At 40.7% G+C, this 23,789-nt stretch overlaps 1 protein-coding gene across 2 annotated transcripts in view; it reads right to left on the reverse strand.

The window, feature by feature from the left end:
- Window positions 1–23,789, reverse strand: part of LOC111188312 (NACHT, LRR and PYD domains-containing protein 12-like) — a 1,256,108-nt gene that overhangs the window by 925,934 nt on the left and 306,385 nt on the right. The window lies entirely within an intron of this gene.

Below are 23,789 nucleotides of genomic sequence, written 5' to 3' on the forward strand. Positions count from 1 at the left end.
GTCTGTTGTGGACTAAACTGTTCATACAGTTCATGTAGCGATCACACAATATGTATTCAATTAGCATGTTTTATACATGCTTACATTTTATTAACAAACTAAATTATCCACTAACACAGTTCTGGATCTTTCTTATCTTATTTACAATTGCTTTAATACAGCATGCTAAAATTAAACATCTCATGTTACAAACCTTAAATACAGAATATAACTGCTGTTTATACAACAATATCATGTGTAAATCTATTATAACTAATACATAATTTTGAATTTATTAATAATAAATAAAAGACTATGATAAGCCAACCAGAGCTGGAACTGGATTTTATCATTAGACATAATGCTGTCAGTGACATGAACACAAAAAAGAGGATATTTGTTTTGGACTGAGTGTGGCCAGTGTAGCTATTGGAGCTCATAGAGAGAGAGAGAGAGAGAGAGAGAGAGAGAGAGAGAGAGAGAGAGAGAGAGAGAGAGAGAGAGAGAGAGAGAGAGAAAAAGAAAGAAAATATCTCTGGATGGAGGGAAAGTAATAGTTAGTCCAGGAAGGGAGAGAGGAAGAGTTGGGTCAGGATAAGGAAGAGGAACAAAGGTGCCAAAAGTATTTACATTCATTACTCTGTAGGTAGAAGTATAGATACTAGAGTTTAAAATATAAATACTTCTGTAGAAGTTGAAGCATCAACTCAAGTATCAACTTTTACTCAAATAAAAGTGTAAAAGTTCTGGTTTCAAAAATACAGTAAAAAGTATAAAAGTTAAAGTAATGGAAGGGAAAGTTTAGACAATATGTTGCTCACATTTGATACTCAAGTAATAAAAAAAAAAAAAAAGTTATTAAAGCAAATAACCGACATGCGTTCTTGTGTTTTGAAAGAATTAGTTGATGTTAATCCAGGTTTTGTGTTTTTGTGACAAAATGTGCTTTTATGCAGGAAATGAAGTGTTTGGTTAATTGTATGAGGGAGGTGTGGTGCTGTATTTAGAGTTTAGATAAAGTAAAATCTAAAGTACTGGTAAATGCTTCTCAGCAGTTGTAAAATAGAAACTGTAAGGAGATCTCTCTGTGTTTCTGAAGTGTTGTTAGTAAAAGTAGAAATGATTCAGTAAATTTCCCCCAACCTGCCTCTAATTACTGACTTTATTTCAGCAGTAAAAGATCTGGGGTGGGTTTCCCGAAAACGATCAATCACGATTGACCCAAAGAGCTTCGCAAAGTGAAAATTAACAAAGGAGGTTAAAGAACGTCTTTGTTGACTCCTCCCCCGAAACAGCGCGCTCAATAGATCCACATATATCGATTTAACACTGACAATATGCAGTATTTATTCACTATTACACCCTAAAAACATAGAAATGTGTTGTAATCAACAACATTATACATATTCTGAAATTTAAATTACAAAAAGATGTACTTTGGCATTAATAAAATACCCCTAAAGATACATATGACTAAATAAATAATACAAAAGGTAATCTATTTTAAAACAAACCTTTTAAAATAAATTGTTTAATGTTTTAAAATAGATTGTAGCATTAATATAGTTAATTTTGTTTATTAATTTAGTCATATGTGTTATTACGTATGTTCCTTTATATATATAAATATAAATATTTATTTATTTATTTATTCATTCATTGAAACACAATTTTATTTACAAAAAAATGACACCAACCAGAATATGTGTTATACTGTATACATTTATCTTTGAGGACAGATCTGCACCCTCTTGGTATTCTTTATGAGGGAGAGTCATCTGAAATAGTTTTCTCAGCGACTTGAAAGAGTTCCTGGAGGTGCTGAACAATAGTTGCTGTTTTTAGCTGTGAAGCTCCAGCTCATCCCATATCACCTTAAATCACCATCTCAGTTGGGTTTAGGTCAAGGTGTTGTGGAGGCCATGCATCTTTTTGTTTACTAGATAATTCCATGTGCGTCAATTAATAGTTTTCATGGTTTTAATATTAATCCACAATGTAGAAAATAAATTACATAAAAAAAAAAAAAAAATTAACGTTGAAGTTTTTGACTTTGCGAGCTGACACACCCCAGAGTTTGCACAGATGAACGGCAACAATTTTGGTTAGAAGCACCTGATTATTACATATTATTAAATATTACCCACACATTCACCTCAGAGTCCCCTTTACAATGCATGTAGGTGTGATTAAAGACACCGCAGATGTCTGCACTGGACCTACAGTACCAGGGATATTCCCACTAGCATGTAAATATATAGTGTTGTGCTGTAATTCCCGGGCTGTGTATAGGTGTGTGTACAGTAACAGCCTGGTTACAGAATGCACAGACTTGGACTATGAGCATCATCTGCAGGAATTCATTGATTGCGTTCATTGGAGCAATAATGTTCTACCTGGATTTAATCATTTATTTGTGGGTTTTATTTAAATATGCCCAGTTAGACTACAAGCTACAGATAAAATGTGGCATTATAATATAATATAATACAATTTTATAATATAATATAATATAATACAATATAATATAATGGTAGACCACAGGGACAGTTCTTGGAGGTGGTCTGTGGATTGTCCTTGACTGTTCTCACCATTCTTCTTCTCTGCCTTTCTGATATTTTTCTTGGCCTGCCACTTCTGGGCTTAACAAGAACTGTCCCTGTGCTCTTCCATTTTTTTCCAACAAATTATTTATTAATTTATGGGCTCTAAAATTCACTGATCTAGTTGACTTACACATTGCACAGATAATGTATAGAGTGCAAAACAATTCACTTCCTAACTGTATTCAGAAGCTATTTGAATTGAGAGAGAATAAGTATGAGCTGAGAGCAACTAGTATGTTTAAAAAAATAAGAGCAAGAACAAATATAAAAAATAGATGTGTATCAGTCAGGGGGGTCACTTTGTGGAATGGTTTTAACAATGAATTGAAAATGTGTAGTTCACTCAGCAAATTTAAAAAAAAACTTACAAGAGAAAAGTAGTAAACTCCTATAAACATGAACAGTGATTATATATGGAATGTGTGGCATAGTGAGATTTTTTATTTATCTTATTATTATTATTTTTTTATATTTTATTTTGACTCATTTTGTGTTTTTGATTTGCAAAATAATGGAATATAGAATGTGAGATAATGTAAAAAGGATAGGCAAAATAAGCCAAAGCTTCAGCCTATACCTTTTCGGTTCATATTTGTGTTGTTGATATACTTATTAACAGAAAACTTTTCTGTTTATGTGTATGTATATGTGTATACATATTTTTTCTTTTTCCTTTTTAAAGTTTATATATGTCGTACAACCGAAATAAACTTGACTAAACTAAACTAAACTAAACTAAACATTTCCTTACTATGTTCCTCACAGTGGACAGGTTAAATCTCTGAGACAACTTTTTGTATCTTCCCCTGAACAACTATGTTGAACAATATTTGTTTTTAGATCATTTGAGAGTTGTTTTGATGAGCCCATGATGCCACTCTTCAGAGGAGATTCAAATAGGAGAACAACTTGCAATTGGCCACCTTAAATACCTTTTCTCATGATTGGATACACCTGGCTATGAAGTTCAAAGCTCAATGAGGTTACCAAACCAATTTTGTGCTTCAGTAAGTCAGTAAAAATCAATAAAATTATAAGGGTGCCCATACTTTTGCACCGGTCAAATTTTGGTTTAATGCATATTGCACATTTTCTGTTAGTACAATAAACCTCATTTCAATCCTGAAATATTACTGTGTCCATCAGTTATTAGATATATCAAACTGAAATGGCTGTTGCAAACACCCAAATATTTAGAACTAAAAATGATTAAGATTAATAGGGGTGCCCAAACTTTTTCATATGACTGTATATTAACAGGTTTGATTTGAGAGGGAAATCTACATTTTAAAACAATGTAAAATGGGCCTTTGGATTAAAACAATTTTTTTGTAAATATTATTTTTAAATATTCTGACTCTGTAAACTTTACCGTATTTTTCGGGCTATAAGGCGCACTTAAAATACTTATTTTTTCCCAAAAATCGTCATTGCGCCTTATAATGCAGTGCGCCTTGTGTATGGATTTTGCTTGTGTTTACTGACCTCGATTTTATGTGGTACACGGCGCTCTGTTGTGCAGAATTCCTCACCCACGCCAGAAAAAGATCCCCCTCTTGGGCTAGCGCGCGGTTACCTTTGACTGCCGTACTGCCTCTCGGCTGTGGCTCAGGGTAGCTAGTTTCCACTGTAGCTCCGTGGCCAGAACAAGGTGCCGGTAAACTTTCCTTTCCACCCGTTCTGGGGTAATAGCACAAACTGTTTCTTTTTAGCGCCCACTTCTAAGTAAAGTTAACCTCTTAACACGTGCTGGCCCACCGGCGGGCCAGAAATATTTAATATTTCATAACTGGCTGTGTTTCTGAATAGTTATGAACAGTTACAGGTTCAATATAGACATCCAATATACCATTTTAAAGCTTAGAATCTCTGCTTTTGAGCTATTTAGCGGAATATCCTTTCAGAAAATAAACATTTAGGGCGAAATATGCCTTGGTTATGATTTTAATAATTCATAACTCTCATATTTGCGTTTATCGTTCGTCCATATTTCATCGAATGCGGTCATGTCATACACCATTCGAACCGTCTGGCTCTTCGGATTCCAGAACTGTGCTTTTACTGTAGGATGTATGTTTCATGAATTAGAGCTGCGTCAGAGCGCATGTTTCCAGTAATAAAAGGCTCTCCGGTCACTGCCGCCACCCCCCGAACACACACCCGCGCTCAGCCACAGGTCCTACCTTCAAAACGCGTCCAGACTAAAGAGAATCCATCAATCCAGTCTCCTGTAATCCACAGTTATATCCAAACAGCGCTGGAAATCACTTCATCCAGAAATGAAACTTATCCAATCTTTATCTCTGTTTTAAAACCGTTTTATTCACCGAATTCGGCACAACACGCTATTATAGTCAGGAGCGTCGCGGAGTAATGCGGTACTTGCTGTGCTTCATCATAATATTATGGTCTGTCGGAGCATTGCGGCTACCGTTGTCAGGAGCGTCGCGGAGTAATACGTACTTGCTGTGCTTCAACATAATATTATGGTCTGTCGGAGCGTTGCGGCTACCGTTGTCAGGAGCGTCGCGGAGTAATACGTACTTGCTGTGCTTGTTGATTTATTGCTCAGAGATGTTGTTATTTTTCACAGATATTGTGAAGGATTTATTGCTCAGAGTTATTGTTACTGATATAAATAAAGTTTCATTTAGTGCGCCTTGTAATCCAGTGCGCCTTGTGTATGGACTAACACTAAAAATAGACCGTTCACTCATCGTGCGCCTTATAATACGGTGCGCCTTATAGTCCGAAAAATACGGTACTTAAATATTAACTGAAAATATTGAATAAGAAATAATAATCTCTTCTTCATATTTCCAGTTGCCCTAACTCCATATTATCAAACATTGTGTTGAATATAACACCAGCTCATAAAAAAACAGAGCTAATGAACACTCAATAGAATAAACTACAAGAAATATTACTTCACTGTATCTTGACCCTCTAAATGTGATATTTACAAACGAAAAAGTAGTATGAAAAGTAGTTTTCAATTCTGCATATTTCCTTTTGAAAGCAGATATAGTAGGCTGTCAATAGCTTTATCGAACATAGTCATTACTGTACTTTGATCAGAAGTATTCATAATGGGTGTAAAAAACAAGGAGGTAGTCATAATGTTATGCTTGATCAGTATAAATACATAGTAAAATATGCAATTACAAATACTATAATACAAATGTTATACTGATCCTCCCCTATCTGTTACCAGCAAGCTGATTGGCTGTTTCTCCTAAAAGGCGGGACTTTATCCTTGAACCGGCTTCATGATTGGCGTTAAGAGATTTCCCATTTCTTTATTTTAATATAATACAAGAAATTTACGGGAAATACTAACAAGGGGTAAAGAGGGGTAAAATACGGTAGTTTCTTGGCCAAAACAATATGAATTTCACACATACACTTAAAAAAAAAAAAATGCCAAAAGGGCACTTAAGTAAGAGTCAGACAGGCAGGTGCTTCACCCCTCTCCTTCAGATTACACCTAATCCTGTAAAAGCAGCACAAGACTTAATTCATCCTAAAGTTGTGTGTGAAATGCAGTTCCATCAGTTGTTGGTTTGTGTTCTGATCTCGCCTTGTCTAAAAAGTCCTCAAATCATTAAGTAAATTTAAATGTAAAGTTTATTACCTGGCAGGGTGTTCTCTCCAAGCGCTGTTTCTGATTCTCCCTCCAACGTCGCTACTGAATTTTTACTCTTTAAATCAGATGAACTGGTTTACGAGGTGCTGAAACATTAGTAAAGGTTGACCAATTACAGCACACATGTCTAAACAAGTGTGAGTGGAGAGTTCAGAGAGGTATGTCTTCATGAAAAAAGAAAACTGGAAATGCAGCATTGTTGAGTGAGTGATTCCTGTAAATCACTCATATATTCATCATATAGAGCAGTGGCTTAACCTCACACTCCCCCAGTGGACAGCAGAGGAACTGCAAAGGGGGAAAGTTTTTTTTTTTTCCTCTATTTTGCAAAGTAAAAATTATTTTAAATATACAGATCTGGAAAAAAAAGATCACTTAACATTATAATTGTCTTTGATTTTACCAAATTGAAAATATAATGAAATATAATCAAGAGGAAGACGGATGATCACAAGCCATCAAACCAAACTGAACTGCTTGAATAAAGTTATCTAAAAGCAGTGTGTAAGACAGGTGGAGGAGAACATTCCAAGATGCATAAAAACTTTTATTAAGAAAAACAGGAATGTTCCAGCAAATATTGATTTTTGAACTCTTAAAACTTTTTTGCATTATTTGAGGTCTGAAAGCTCTGCATCTTTTTTTTTGATATTTCAGCTATTTCTTATTTTCTGCAAATAAATGCTCTAAATGAGAATATTTTTATTTGGAATTTGGGAGAAATGTTCTATGTAGTTTATAGAATAAAACAACAATGTTCATTTTACTCAAACATAAACCTATAAATAGCAAAATCAGAGAAACTGATTCAGAAACTGAAGTGGTCTCTTCATTTTTTTCCAGAGCTGTATATATATGTATATATATATTTCAGCAAATGTTATTTTACCTTTTCAGAGCTGAATTATGTTCCAGTGATAAAAAGAATATAGAATGCAGTTTCCTGTCTGTAGTGCACACAAAAAAGATACAACTATACTAATATAAAATCTATATAAAAAAAATCAAATGAACTAAAAAACCTTTCCTTATCATGATAAGTGTTCTAAATCAGAAAGAATGAGTAAAAATGAGCTTGCATTAATTTGCCTCATTTGTTCTGTTGTGCACTAATATCTGAGCTGCAGATTTTTTTTCGAGTGCAGTGGGCGGGGCTAAGCTACTGTTTTATTGGCTGATTTATGATCTATTCTGAAGGACAACAGGTCTCAGTTAGTGTTCTGTGCAACAAAACATTTTAAAAAAGAACAACATGATGTCCATTGTAATTGACGCAGAGTCTGAAAGGGTTAAAATACAAAGTTAATTAATAAGATGATGAGAAGTTAATAAAACATGCATATGTGTGTGTTGAGTTGTGTGCTGGTGTGGTGTGTGTTTCCTTTCCTCCACAGAGTGTGTGATTGTGCTGTTTCACATCCTCCCCCTCAGCACCTGCAGGGGGTTTTGTAGGACTGAATATCACTGTGTGAGAGATTGAAGCTTATAAGTGTTGTAATGATCCATCAGACAGTAATAATCTCCTGTATCTTCAGTTTGGACTCCACTGATGGTCAGAGTGAAGTCAGTCTTGGATCCACTGCCACTGAAACGAGCTGGAATACCTGAGTGTAACTGGTTTGCGAGTTTAATCAGGAGTTTAGGAACTTCTCCAGGTTTCTGCAGATACTAGGATACACAGTCATATCTGCTGCTACAGTCGTTGTGGACAGCAACATTAGCATTACAGCTGATGGAGACTGTTTCTCCTGGAAGAGCAGATTTAACTGCAGGAGTCTGAGCGATGGTGGCCTGACCTCTGGACTCTGTGACGACATAAGAAAACAGAAGAAGAAACAGAGACTGAGTTCAAGACCATCATTAAGGTTTTTATACTTGACTGAATTGAACATCATTTCTATTGTAGTTCAGTCTGCTGGCTGAGGTCTTACCTTGAGTCCAGAAGATCCGAGTCCAGATGAAGATGGTGATCAGGGTCATGGATGCTGTGGGTGAAGTTTGTGGAGCAGCAGCTCTCAGTCATGAAGTGTTAAACTCACAGGACTATAAATACACAGAGAGCACTGAAGCATCATGGGCTGATAATGCAAAGTGGAACCTCTCTATGGAATCACTGGCACTGCCCTGAGAATATAAATCATATTAGTTACATTAATAATAAAATCATTTCTAAACATTTCTTCAACAAGCTAAGAAAAAACAAACAGAATTCCAACCACTAAAGTACGTCTCTCAGTAGAAACCATGTCAGGAGGAAACGTCTAAGAACTAGAGCTGTACCTGAATCAGATTCTGCTGTTCAGTATAAATATTTTACTATTTGTTCATGTTTTTTCCCCTTATATAATTATCTAGCCTTCAAAAAAATCTGGTGTCTGAGTTCCAGCGCTGAGTTTCACCACATTATTTTTAAACATTTAAAAAACACTAAAATTGGTGCAGCACATGACTAATGATCAGAATTGCAGCCTAATTTGAATCACCAACATATATTTCCAGCCCATCATAAACCAGTTCAGAAAGACAGATGAAGCACATCTTCATCCCACACTGACTTTATTATTTTAAAAACACTAAAATGTGTGTGTGTGTGTTTGTTTGTATGTGTGTGTACTGTAGTGTGACAGAGATTTTTTTCTATGATGCCTTAATTGTTATGTATCACTGTGGTTCATTTTTAGTTAGTGATGGGATTTTCGGCTCTATTTTGAGATGCGGCTCTTATGGCTCTTCTTACTATGGAGAGTCGGCTCTTTCGGCTCCCAAACGGCTCCCCATGTATATGTTTTACATTATTAATTAATTAATAGCTTAAACCTAATTTTATAACATTTTGTTTCATTATTGACATTTTAAGCACTTGTGATGAGTGTAACAAGGTGCTGCATAACAAAGTGGACAAACTTTTTTTTCCAGTATTTCCCCGTCACGTAATTGAAAACTGCGTCTGATTGGGCAGATGTGTGGAGCACACGCTTGACATGCGGACAGTGGAGACATGAAGGCACCAACGGAGAGGGATGGGCGGGTGGGAAGGAGGGCAAAAAAACGACGTTGGGAAAAAAAAAACTGTCGGCTCTGTGGCACTTGCAGGGCACAAGCACAACGATAGGGAGGTGGAGAGACAGCGAGATACTGAAGGAAAAAAACAGCTCCCATTGTGGAGCCGGTTCCAATCGTTCACTTCAAAGAGCCGGATCATTTGTGAACGACACATCACTACTTTCAGTGGAGGAACCAAAGTCATCGTTAAAAGTAAGGTAAAAGTAAGGTTAAAGTGTAAAGTATGGACTGAGCCCTTCTAAGAAAAAAACTTTATCAGCTATTTCTCTCTTTTAGGAGACATCATTTTTATATTATATTATTTTTCTACTGCTTTTCGTTTTTTATTCTTACTAAAAGTTTGTTATTTACGCTTAATGCTTCTTCCCTTAAAATAAGTAACTTACAATAATAAGGAAAATAAATTTCTACAAGAAAGGGAGAAATGGTTGATATATGGTTATTTGTTGTAAAGCCTCAACTGTGATTCAGAACATTAAGTCAAGCTTTATTTGGTTAATAATATTTATATTTATAAGAGTAACATACTCTTATATATAACAATATAAAACATATATTTAACAATATTTCTTACATTAATATTATTGACACATATTTGAGCTTACACGTGGTTATTCACCGTTATCCTGTATATACATTTCACACAGAATGGCCTGTGTATTTTTCTAGGGATTTCTTCTGTTTTTCTCAGTCTTAACCTTTCCTCTAGTTCCACTAACATGTATGGAGTCAGACTGACTTGTGTATATTCTATGTATGTGCACCATATGAGCTCATGTTACGTGTTTCCAGATGTGAGATGTTTTGAGCGTATAAGGTGAGACTTTGGGAATTCAAGTCAGAGAGCTCAGGAGCAGATCAGCAACAACGCTCTCTCACAAGCAAATCTGGGTGCTAGTTATGATGCTGTTTTTTGTACTAATTAATCTTTTCTGTAATAAATTTTCTTTTATACAAAAGAACAGTATCAGCGAAGACTCATTTCATGCATTGTCACGTCTGGTGTTGTAGGCTCTCCCTGTCCTTCCACACTTAGCTCCAACGGAGGTTCTCAGTTAGACGACTACAATACCCAGAATGCACCACCCGCTGACATCATGTGACACCTCACCTGCCCCGGCCAGTAAGTCCCGAATATTGATTATTTCCCTACAGTATAAAAGGACAGCTCACACACACACCTGTTCTGCGTATTGCCTGGTTTTGCCCACATTACAAAGCGTTTATTTTTGTGATAGCTTTCTCGTGTATGACCTTGCCTTTTGTTTTCCGACCTCGATTTTTGCCTTTGCCTGCTCTGTGGATTTTTCGTGTATTACCTGGACTGTTTATCGTTTCTGTTTTTGGATCACCTCTGATACTGCCTGCCTTGTGTATGACCACTGGACTTCCTCACTATCCTGTTATGGTCTTTGCCTCCAGGTATCTGTTTACTGGTGTTATTTGCTCACCGCTATTATCTCTGTTTATACCCTGTGGGTTTTTAATAAAATCCTTAACTTTGACAGAATACGCGGCCTCTCTGATCTCTGACCAGTTAAAGACAGGGTTGATTAGCCAGGAACAACTTCTCGATCAGCACCAACAAACCCTCGTTGGTGTGATCCCAGCCGTTTCAGAGCTAGCCAGCCAGCAAGCTAATCAGCAGCAACAGCTGACTAGCATCCTCAAGCACCTTCAGGGCTTAGCATTAGCCAACACTAGCTCTGCTGCTAACACTAGCCCCATGGCTAACACCAGTTTGCCCAGCCCTTGCACTTCTTCTTCCGGCTTTTTCATGTGTAAACCGGAGCTATATGATGGTGATCCGGAGAAGTATAGCGGTTTTATTTTACAATGCTCGGTATTTTTCAGTAACTCTCCGTCTACTACTGATAAGGCCAAGATAGGCTTTGTTATCTCTCGTCTCTCAGGTAAAGCACTCGAGTGGGCTACTGCTATGTGGGATAGCATTTCGGTGGCTAGCTACACCGATTTTTTGGATGTTTTTCGCTTTGTTTTTGAGTCACAAGTCTGCTGCTACTTATGCCTTGGAGTTTCGGACACTAGCTGCTGGTAGTGGATGGAACGACACAGCACTTTTCTCCGTGTTTAAAAAAGGACTTAATCCAGACATTTTGAGAGAGCTAGCATGCAAAGACGACTCGCTTACCCTTGATCAGCTCATCTCTCTCTCAATCCGTCTGGATCAGCTGCTGTCTCGCCGCCCCAAAACCAACCCCGGCGCACACATCTCTCTGGTGGCCCATCCACACGTCTCTGCCAGCGGCTCCGGCAAACCTACACCACCTACCCCGGAGTCCACCTCTGAACCCATGGACATCCAGAAATCCAGGCTGTCTGCAGCAGAACGTCAACACCGCATTCGCTTCCATCTGTGTCTCTACTGTGGAGAGGCTGGCCATCGCAAAGCTGAGTGGGGTTTTCTGACCCGATCCGTGAAGTCTCCTGCTCCTGGAAAGCGAGCGGAGGGTACGTGGTACGTAATCTGACTCCTTGTCGTGACTCAAAAAAATTCTCGTTGCCCATGATCATAAGTTCACCTACTGGTTCTTTCCCTGTCGCAGCACTTGTAGATTCCGGATCGGAAGGAAACTTCATAAGCTTGGAGCTGGTGAAAGAGTTCGACATCCCCACAAAAGAACTTTGCCGCCCTCTCTCTATCCACGCAGTAGATGGGAAGTCGGTGCGCTCCAGACCGGTGACTCTCCAGACTGTGCCACTCTCTTCAAGCCAGCGCTCTCCACCATGAGGAGCTGTCACTCTTCGTGCTCCCCAGCACTGAGCACCCGGTGATTTTGGGCATGCCATGGCTCAAAACCCACAATCCAGTGATTTCCTGGCCTGAAGGGGACATTACGGTCTGGTCAGATTTTTGTTTTGAACATTGTTTAACCCTTTCTGACTTAGCTTTAAAATCTACCTCTATAGAGAGCCCCGAAGCTGTAGATTCTCCCGCGATCCCTCCTGAGTATTCTGACTATTTAGAAGTATTTAGCAAAGCTAATGGCACTAAACTGCCCCCACATTGCCCTTATGACTGTGCTATTGGCCTTATTGAAGGTGCCACTCTCCCTAAAGCTAGAGTTTACCCACTCACTCTTGACGAAGAGAAGGCTATGGCTACTTATGTAGAGGAGGCACTTGCGCAGGGGTTCATCCGCCAGTCCTAATCTCCTGTAGGATCGGGATTCTTTTCTGTTAAAAAGAAAGACAGGGGTCTACGGCCCTGCATAGATTACCGTGATTTAAATGAAATGACAAAGAAATTCGCTTATCCGCACCCTCTCATCCCTAGCGCGCTCGAACAAATATGTGAAGCAAAATACTTCACTAAATTAGATTTACGCAGCGCATATAACCTGGTTTGTATCCGCAAGGGAGATGAATGGAAGACCTTCACCACCACCAACAGGCACTATGAGTACCTAGTTATGAGTTTTGGTCTTGCTAACGCTCTGGCAGTCTTCCAATCATTCATAAATGACGTTTTCCGCGACATGATCAATAAATATCTAGTCCTATTTATAGATGACATTCTGATCGACTCCCCTGATCTTGAGTCTCATGTCCGTCATGTCCGTTCTGTGCTCCAGCGCCTCTTAAAACACAGCCTTCATGCTAAAGCAGAGAAATGTGAATTCCACCTCCAACGGGTCACATTTCTCGGCTATGTTATTAGTCCCCAGGGTGTCCTTATGGACAACACTAAGGTTTCCGCCGTTACTAATTGGCCCGTTCCTCAGTGTGTGAAGGACCTACAGCGTTTTTTGGGTTTCGCCAATTTTTACAGGCATTTTATACACAATTTTAGCAGTATTGCCGCTCTGCCTACTGCTTTGACCAAGGGTGCCACCAAGGTGCTCAAATGGTCCCCTGCAGCTGATGCTGCTTTTGCCAAACTCAAGTCTGCATTCGTTTCTGCTCCCATGCTCGCTCATCCTAAGCCCGATCTTCCGTTTGTGGTTGAGGTGGACGCGTCTGACTCTGGGGTGGGGGCCGTGTTATCACAGCGTAGTGGGTCTCTGCCTAAACTTCATCCCATAGCCTTCTTTTCCAGAAAGAAGACTCCTGCTGAACGCAACTATGGTATAGGGGATAGGGAGCTTCTGGCTGTTAAACTAGCTCTTGAGGAGTGGCGTCACTGGTTGGAGGGGTTGGAGTTCTTACAGATCATAAAAACCTTGAATATTTACGTAATCACTTCCACTTCCGGCGCCGTACTGAGCGGCAGCCTTTCCAGTAGCTCCGTCTTTTGTGTATTTTTTAGCCTTTTTCCTTACTTTACTCTGTTTTTTAGACTCTTTTATCACTAGTTTAGTGATTACTTGTATGTCCTATGGACATGGAATCCACTTTCGCGAGCGCGTGGGGAACTAACCTTGTTTACACGAGGGAAGAGTTGCTGGCGCTGCGAACAAAGGAACACGCCGGCCAGACGCATCGCTTCCCGGCAGAGCTGCGCCGACCCTATCGCGGGTGTAGAGCTGGAGCGAAGCTAAAGGCTAAGCGCATGGAGAAACGCTGGAGGTTTAAACCATCTGTTCCTTCCGTGGTGATGGGGAATGTGAACGCTCTGACCAACAAGACGGATGAACTGGCGGCGCTGGTTAGTAACCAGAGGGTGTATCGGGAGTGTAGCATTTTATGCTTCACAGAAACGTGGCTAACCAGCAACATACCGGATGCTAACGTGGATATTCCCGGCTTCACCACCGTAAGAGCGGACAGAGACCCCAAACAGAGCGGAAAAAACAAAGGTGGGGGGCTCGTGCTGTTTGTGAACATCAGATGGTGTAACCCAGGACATGTAACTGTGAAGGAGATCATCTGCTGTCGGGATGTTGAACTGTTGGCGGTGAGTCTTCGACCCTACATGCCCAGAGAGCTTTCACATGCCATTGTTGTTTGTGTTTACATCCCTCCTCGCGCTGATGCCGAGACCGCGTGTGACGTCATTCACACAACCATCGCGAGACTTCAGACACAGCATCCTGAAGCTTTCATTGCCATCTCGGGGGACTTTAACAACGTCACACTGGACTCAGTGCTCCCTGCTTTCCACCAGTATGTGAACTGCCCCACCAGGAAGAATAGAACTATTGATCTCCTTTACTCCAACCTAAAGGATGCACACCTCTCCCCCCTCTGGGAAAATCTGACCACAACCTGATCTACCTGCAACCCCAGTACAAGCCCCAGGTCCGTAGCCAACCTGCATCTACACGCTCTTTCAGGAAATGGTCTCCTGGTGCTGAGGCAGCTCTCAGGGACTGTTTTGAGTCCACTGAATGGAGTGTATTGCAGGAGCCATACGGGGAGGACATTGAGGGGATTACACACTGCATGACGGACTACATGAACTTTTGCATGGACATTGTTGTTCCTGTGAAAACTGTGCGTTGTTTTGCTAACAACAAGCCCTGGATTACCAGCAATGTTAAAGGCCTTCTAAACAAGAAGAAGAGGGCCTTTAAAGATAACAACCAGGAGGAGCTTAGGAGCGTACAGAGGGAGCTCAAAGTCCATTTGCAAGAGGCCAAGGAGTCCTACAGGAAGAAGGTGGAGCAGAAGCTGAGAGAAAATGACATGAGGGAGGTACGGAATGGAATGAAGACAATCACTGGCTGTAAGCAGAGGATGGACAGTGCTGCAGATGGTGAAGTAGAGAGAGCCAATGAGTTCAACACCTTCTACAACCGGTTTGACTGCCCTGTTCAAGACCCTACAGCTCTGGCTGACACCTCCTTCACTCCCCACTTCATCTCATCAAGCAACTCAGCCCCCGCTCCCCCCTCATCCCCACACTCAGCTGCCCTGACCACCAGCATCATTGTAGGCCCCCCTCCTCCTCCCCCTCTGCACACGTTCACTACTGACCAGGTTAGAGGTGAACTTAGGAGGATCCACCCAAGAAAGGCAGCTGGGCCGGACAAAGTGTGTCCCAGACTACTAAAGTCATGTGCAGCTGAGCTGGGGGCTCCCCTGCAGCACATGTTCAACCTGAGTCTGCGTTTGGGGAGGGTCCCCACACTGTGGAAGACATCATGCCTGGTTCCAGTACCCAAGAAGACACATCCCAGTGAGCTCAATGACTACAGGCCGGTCGCTCTTACATCACATATCATAAAGACCCTGGAACGTCTGCTTCTACACCACCTCAGACCCCAGGTCCAACATGCAATGGACCCCTTACAATTCGCCTACAGAGAGAAAGTGGGAGTGGATGATGCCATACTGTAGTTTCTCCACCGGACCCACTCTCATCTGGACAGAGGAAGCAGCACTGTGAGAGTCATGTTCTTTGATTTTTCCAGTGCTTTCAACACCATTCAACCTCTCCTCCTGAAAGACAAGCTGGTGGGGATGCAGGTGGATCCTTATTTGGTCTCCTGGATCACAGACTACCTCACTGACAGACCTCTGAGACTGTGGTCTGCAGCACAGGAGCACCACAGGGGACTGTGCTCTCCCCGTTTCTCTTTACACTCTACACCTCAGACTTCAGACAAATTTCAACCAGGAATTAGGCAAGTTCCTTAGGTTATACTGTCATAAACATCCTACTGACTGGTCTCAGTTTCTGATTTGGGTAGAAATCGCACAAAACTCACTCATTAACTCCACCTCTGGTCTCGCTCCCTTCCAGTGCATTCTGGGGTACCAACCTTCGTTAGCTCCGTGGACAGCCGTGTCTTCTGAGGTTCCAGCAGTAGACGACAGGATAAAACGGAGTGAGCAGGTGTGGGAGGAGACTCACCAGCAGGTCTCGGATGCGTTGCGCCACTACAAGGAGAGGTCTGACAGACACAGAGGCAGTAGCCCCCAAAACCAACCCGGGGATCGGGTCTGGTTATCTACACTTGAGGTTTGAGGGAGAGTGCAGGAAACTGGTACCCAAGTATATTGGTCCCTTTAAGGTAATATCTCAGGTTAACAAGGTTACCTATAGAATTGAACTGCCAGCTCAATACCGGGTACACAACTCTTTCCATGTGTCTCTTCTTAAGCCTCTTGTCCCAGGTCTGCTCGCTGAGGGTACTCCTGATGACGTTCCGCCCGCGGCAGTGGAGGGGGAGGCTTCATCCACGTATGCGGTGAGAGAGGTACTGGATTCTTGCAGGCGCGGTGGTGTGCTCCAGTATCTGATTGACTGGCAGGGCTATGGCCCCGAGGAGCGTTGCTGGTTGCTGCCGGTGATGTGCTGGACCCTGCTCTATTAGCCGAGTTTCATGCATGTCACCCGGGCAAGCCTGCTCCCAGACCCTGTGGGTGTCCCAAGCGCTCACTTTCCTCTTCGGTTCCGGTCCTTCGGGGTTCCTGGTCGCGCAGCCCCCGCCTGTCCAGTACCTCTGTGGCGACCCCTGTTCCTCCCGGTACTCCCTTCTTGCCGACTCCCTCGGGGGAGGGTACGGTCACGTCTGGTGTTGTAGAAACTCCCTGTTCTTCCACACTTAGCTTCAACGGAGATTCTCAGTTAGACGACTACAATACCCAGAATGCACCACCCGCTGACATCACACACACTGCCGATCACGTGACACCTCTCCTGCCCCAGCCAGGAAGTCCCAAATATTGATTATTTCCCTGCAGTATAAAAGGACAGCTCACACACACACACCTGTTTCGCGTATTGCCTGGTTTTGCCCACATTACAAAGCGTTTATTTTTGTGATAGCTTTCTCGTGTATGACCTTGCCTTTTGTTTTCCAACCTCGATTTTTGCCTTTGCCTACTCTGTGGATTTTTCGTGTATTACCTGGACTGTTTATCGTTTCTGTTTTTGGATCACCTCTGATACTGCCTGTCTCGTGTATGACCACTGGACTGCCTCACTATCCTGTTATGGTCTTTGCCTCCAGGTATCTGTTTACTGGTGTTATTTACTCACTGCTATTATCTCTGTTTATAACCTGTGGGTTTTTAATAAAATCCTTAACTGGTTCCGCGAGAGTCGGTATTCTGTACCCCACCATGACATGCATCTACATGACATCGCAGTTCAAGATACTACATTATTATAAGTTATAGCTCTGTATATTTAGAATAGGTGTTGGGTTAATTGTGCTATATTGATGAATTATTGGGTTATTATCACTTATAGCTCTGTATATTTAGAATGGGTGTCGGGACCAGTTACTATTATATCCCCCTGCTATATCAGATAATACCAGACAGTTACACACAGCCTATTGTCAGCAGGACACTGAGAGAGCAGTGCACTGAGCAGTGAGGACCACCAGCCTCTGCTTTACTCAACTCACTTTCTTCTGCTTCATTCAGGATTTAAAAAACAGATTTGAGCTTTATGTTGATTTTCTGTCCCGTAAAAAATAAAAGGCTTTTGGATTCAATGTTTGTCTCTTTGTATAAACTGTATAAAACATATTTGCACACTATAGTCTCACAAAGTCAGTTCTAATGTTTCTGTTTTAATGAACTAGAAAATTAAATCAATAAAAAATAAAATAATTAATTTAAAAATCCTTAGAAGTTTTCCACAGTGAGATACAGACAGTTCATATTTTGGAGGGAAACAGATACCAGTCTTCACACCTCAGTAAAATCTTTCATAAGTTTCATAATTAAACCCACAGAATAAACTTTGACTCAGAAAATGAAGACAGACACTGCTGGGTTTGATTAACCTCTATGTAATTATTTACATATTTTACAGAGACAATGCAGATAAACAATGTTACACAAGTTATGTAATGTACACAAGAATTCTAGCTGAAGCTAATTTTGAGCTCCTGCTTCTGGTTAGAAGAGTTTAAATAATAAGAAATAAGAAATAAAACACATATTAAGGTTCTAGAAGGGTTAAAATAATGAGTATGGATACAGTTTATACAGCTTCTGAAGATTTCAACACATTTCTAATTGATTTAAACAACATGATAAAAGTATAAGACAGTGCTGAACTGATCACTGTCGACTGGTTAACCCTCACTGCTCTGCCTGCTATACAGAATATAAAAGTGTACTATACTGTATGTGTAGATTCAGATCTCTCTAAACCAGATTCCACACCACATTTTAGCACAGCCAATGATTTAGAGCTCGGGGTATTTACCCAAGAGTCTGAAAATGCTGCTCTACCTCTCACTGACTTTCAGTAGGAATTAAGAATCTTCTGGAACCAAAATATCATCTGTGAAAATTTCAGTTTTTGACAGACAAGGCTCCCACTTTCCTACTAAACTCCACAATATAGAAATCAACAAGGTTCTATTTCCACTCTGATAAGAAGATTAGAGCTGTTCTGATAATGATCTGTTACTGTTTAGTTCAGCTATTCCAGCTGCTGAACAGCCGGATCTCACTTCAGCTCATATGAACATTTTGGAAGCTTCTAAACTCCACAGAAGTGCTGAATGAAGAGCTGAACGAAGAGTCCAGATTGTCCAATAAGAGCAGGTCATCATCTGAGAAGCTGGAAAGCAGAAAACAGAACAGAATGATCAAACATGAACACACACTTACAGTCAGCACTCACCTTATTAGATTGTGAAAACATCCACAAGCAACAGAAATTGTATAAAATCCTCTAAATCTAAAACTCTCATTCTCTGTCTGACTGAAACTCACTGAGCACAGTTCCACACACAAGGTGATTCAGAACAGCTTCATCAAACAAACTACAGCTTAATCCTATAAAACCACACACTCACATACCAAACACTTCACACTCTACACTGTAGAGATGGAGACTTTGGGTTATTTCTGGTCAAAACTACTAAATTAACAATGTATTATATGTTTAATTATAAATTATTTACTGAAGATATTAACACTCTTTCCTATATGGTAAATTAAGTGTCTGAGAAAACTATATTAAAATTATATGGTTTGTTAATTATGCTAAATGGTTAATATTGTGCTGCTTCTCTACACAGAGTCACAATAATGAGTCTTCGAGAGTAATATATTCTCACTGCACTGAGAAAAGGCTGTGAAGTTCATCATGTGTTTAATAGTTAAACAGGTTTGATTGAAGTTGATAAAATATTTCCAGTGACTGTGAACCACAGTAACACACTCTGTTTCACACAGGTCTGTTTTCACCCTAAACGTCACTAAAATAACGGTCTGATCTTGTTTGATCTGCAGGTCAATCAAACACCTCCTCCCTTTAAAAACAGGAAGTTATTGGTCATGCTGTGATGTAGCCCACCTGACTCTCAGCTACAAACAATGGTAGCTTAGCAACACTGCCCAACCATGAACTCAGTTATAACCCAAACATACTGTTTTTATTTTATCAAATCAAAATCACCATTAATTAGTGCATTTTGGATAGAGTTCTACCAGTCCACTGTATACAATATTACCTTAACAAGTTAACTTAAACCCAACACTAAAAAGACTGTAGTTGATTATCTGTTGTGCAGGGGTGCAACTACATACTGTTTGAGGTGTATGCGAACATACTATCGGCCCCCTCCCCCCCCCCCCAACCCCCATAAAAAATAAATAAATAATATAGAATAAATATAATAAATAATACATTTATAAATAAATATAATATAATAAAATAATATAAAATAATATAATAATAATAAATATATGTAAAATAAAAAACAGCGTTGGCAAGCCTTGTTCTATAATTTATTAGTTTTATGATTCACCATCTACTTACTTACTTGTTATGATCCGTTATATTGTAAATACAGCACCTATACTATAGGTAGGATCCTGGGCGCGCGTCTCTATGGGGCGCGTTCTCAAGCGCCTGTGTTTGGTAGGAAGTGACAGGAGGGTAGATGGGGAGGGAGTGGATGGGCGCTGTGATTCTGTTTTTTGATGTGTATTATCAGGGGCGTTGCCTGGGTATGTAAAAATCCGGCGCTCAGTCCAGTTAATTATATTAGTTTATAAGCTGATCAGTTGAATCCGGTGGAGAACATACCATTTTAGGGCAGAGACCAGGGTTAATAAACTCACTTAAACTAAGTATAGTACTAAATTCAGAATATCCACAACATCCAGCTTCTAGCTAACTGTTTAGCTAAATTAATGTTTCGTTAATTACAGTAATCCTGAAATTCTAAATTAATAAAAACAGTTTGAAAATGAAATAGTTATTGGCTGATCAGGGCAAGTTAAACATTATATCGTTTTATTTTCTCAAACCCTGATCTGTGTGTTTTGATTTAGAGACTTTAGAGTATTTTTAACCAGGTTACCACCATCTGCTTAGTTCAAAAATCACCGTATATCCAGATATGTTTTAACATCAGCGCTGAAACTCGCAGAACTAAAAAATCCTCCCCAGCGAGGCAGTGGGGGGATGGGGCGGGGGCTTCCCTACTAGCCCACCGCGCTCCGCAAAACCAGCAAGCTGATTGGCCTGAAGTTCCCCTGAAAGGCGGAACTTTATACTTGAACTGGCTCCGTGAATAGCGTCAAGAGATTTTCCATTCACAGTGGCCTGTCTTCTCATTAACAATACTTAATTTTCCTGCATTGATTTGGCACCCCCTCTAGTTCAGCACCCCTATGCGTTGCATACGCTGCATACCCCCTTTTTGCGCCACTGCTGTTGTGTGTGTTTTTGTTTGTGTTTCAGAGGCAGTGTTTCAGTAACTCACTATAGTTTCTCCAGTTTAAAGTGAGGATCCTTCTGTAGATCAGAGAGCAGCTTCTTTCCTGACTCTCCTGGATTATTGTCTCTCAGATTCAGCACTCTCAGGTGTGAGGGGTTTAATTTCAGAGCTGAAGCTAAAGCAGCACAGCCTTCTTCTGTAATACTGCAGCTCCTCAGCCTGCAGAGAGAAGGAGTGAAAAGTACAACAGATGAGTGTACAGTTATATTCACACACTAGGAGTGTAAAGACCCCCAGCCCCCCTACACCCAACCCCCACTAGCTAATAACAATGTTGTAGGAGCAAGTATAAATAAGCTTAACTATTCCTGTGAAAGAATCAGACCTGTAAACGTATATTAACATGTCTTGCAGTCATTAACACCATATAGACAAACACAGGGTAAGACAGGCATTAGTATTGGATTTTATTTACCCTGCATTCCAACCCTCTGCTATTGACCTGTAGAACTACATTAAACACTGCCAAAGAGAGCAGTGTAAATTCCACCCACAGAGAACACTGATAGTTCTACTGAGCACAAGAAGAGACCTGAATGTTCATCACTCTCTCGCTCTGTTGCACAAAAATGTGCATGAGCAGCTCGATATACTGATTTGCAGGATACTGTACATGATTTGTGTCTGTCAGGGAGACACTATTAATATGCAGGTGCTGTGTGCTGAGCCCCCTTCTGTTTACTCTGCTGACCCATGACTGCACACCAGCACACACCTCCAACCTCTTCGTCAAGTTTGCGGATGACACGACGGTGGTGGGTCTCATCAGCAACAACGATGAGTCACACTACAGGAGCGAGGTGAGCCGCCTGGCCTCCTGGTGCAAACACAACAATCTCTCTCTGAACGCAGAGAAGACCAAGGAGATTGTTGTGGACTTCAGGAGAACTCACACACTGCACACCCCTCTGTTCATCAACGGAACTGCTGTGGAGAGGGTGAGCAGCACCAAGTTCCTGGGTGTGCACATCACAGAGGAAATCTCCTGGAGCACCAACTCAGCATCACTGGCCAGGAAGGCAAATCAGCGTCTCTACTTTCTCCGCAAGCTGAGAAGAGCTGGAGCCCCCACCCCCATCATGACCACCTTCTACAGAGGGGCCATCGAGAGCATACTGACCAGCTGTTTCACCGTGTGGTACGGGGCCTGCACAGCATCCGGCCGCAGGACCCTCCAGCGCATCGTGAGAGCAGCTGAGAAGATTGTTGGCACCTCTCTCCCCTCCCTTCAGGACTTGTACAGCTCCCGCCTCACACGGAAAGCCCTCCGTCTGGCAGGAGATCCCTCTCACCCACTACACAGCTTCTTCAGCCTGCTGCCATCAGGGAGGAGACTGCGGAGTCTCGGGGCGAGGACCAGCAGACTGCGAGACAGCCCCATCCATCAGGCTGTGAGGATGCTGAACTCTCTTCCTGCTCTACCCCCATCCCAATCCTGCCCCCAGCACACACTCACTCAGCATCCTGAACCCCCCCACTAATAAAGTACTGAAACTCTGCACTAAAATACACAAAGTACTGGTCCCTTCCAAACGGACTTGCACTACACAACACCTGCACTACTGATATACTTGCACTGTCTATACGCACTTTAATTCCACTTAATTAAACTGTGAACTTTAAGGACTTACGCACCCATTCACTTTACCAGCCTTAAGCTATATACCATATACCGTATTTGCACTACTGTTATTTACTATTTTTACTGTCATTCCATCTCAATCACCATCAATATTGCACTATTGTCTTACGTATGTGTATTGTGTCTTGCTGTATTGAACATATAGTGTCTCCCACTCTTTATATTATAATTATATATCTATTTTTTACTTATTTACTTATATTTATATATCTATTCCTCCCCCACACCACTGCACCTTGTTTTTGTCTCATGTATGTCTATTTGTGTCCCTGCTGTATTGTACACATAGTGTCTCCCATTCTCCTTTATTATATCTATTATCTGTACTTGCTGTAAAATTGGGAAGGAGAGTAACGTAATTTCAATTCTCTGTATGTCCTGTACATATGCAGTATTGACAATAAAACTACTTGACTTGACTTGACTACAGCTTCACTCCTGAATCCTGCAGTTCAATATTACTCAGGTTCAGTTCTTTCAGAGTTGAGGAGTTTTATGGAGTCAAATTGGGGTCTTTAATGCTGATGAGAAAATAAAACGATCACGAAAAAAATGTCCACAAGTTGCAAAAATAATCTAAAATTGCAAACAAAGAAGTGAACATAAATTACCCTTTTTCATTAATTTTTCCCTCATATTATATATATATATATATATATATATATATATATATATTTTAGGATAAATCTTTTGCAACAACACTTTTTCTTTGTTTTGCATTTTGCATTCCATTTTTCTTTTGCAATACATTCCCTCTTTTGTGTTCCTACGTTTTGTTTGCGAGTATATTTTGACCCCTTTTTGATGTGGGCGTGTGGGGAGATAAGAGGGGCGTGGCCAAAATGGAAAGGCGGGTTATGGAGGATTAACGTTATCAGCTGGAGCCTCTGTAGCTATATGTAATGCTGCAGGTCGGCCAGTTCATCCGGCCGTCCTGACCGAGCTAACCAGGCTGAACTACAGCTGTTTACAGTTCATGTGTTAATGCTAATAATTTATTGTACATATATATAATTACTAAATTATGTAATATTGTTGTTGTCAGTTTTTTAATTGAGCACGAGGCTGAATTTGGCTTCTTTTTCACCAGCATGCTTGCTGCAGTTACATGCGGCTGCCTGTAGATGGGAGATTTTAACAGTAAAAAGCCCCATTAAAACAGCGCTGTGCAAACGCTCTGAATAAAAAGGAAAAACACAGAAAGACCTCCAAGTTTATTTTAGGCTTCAATATAATGTAGATAA

Source organism: Astyanax mexicanus, unplaced genomic scaffold, assembly GCF_023375975.1.
Source record: "Astyanax mexicanus isolate ESR-SI-001 unplaced genomic scaffold, AstMex3_surface scaffold_32, whole genome shotgun sequence".
Taxonomy (NCBI): domain Eukaryota; kingdom Metazoa; phylum Chordata; class Actinopteri; order Characiformes; family Acestrorhamphidae; genus Astyanax; species Astyanax mexicanus.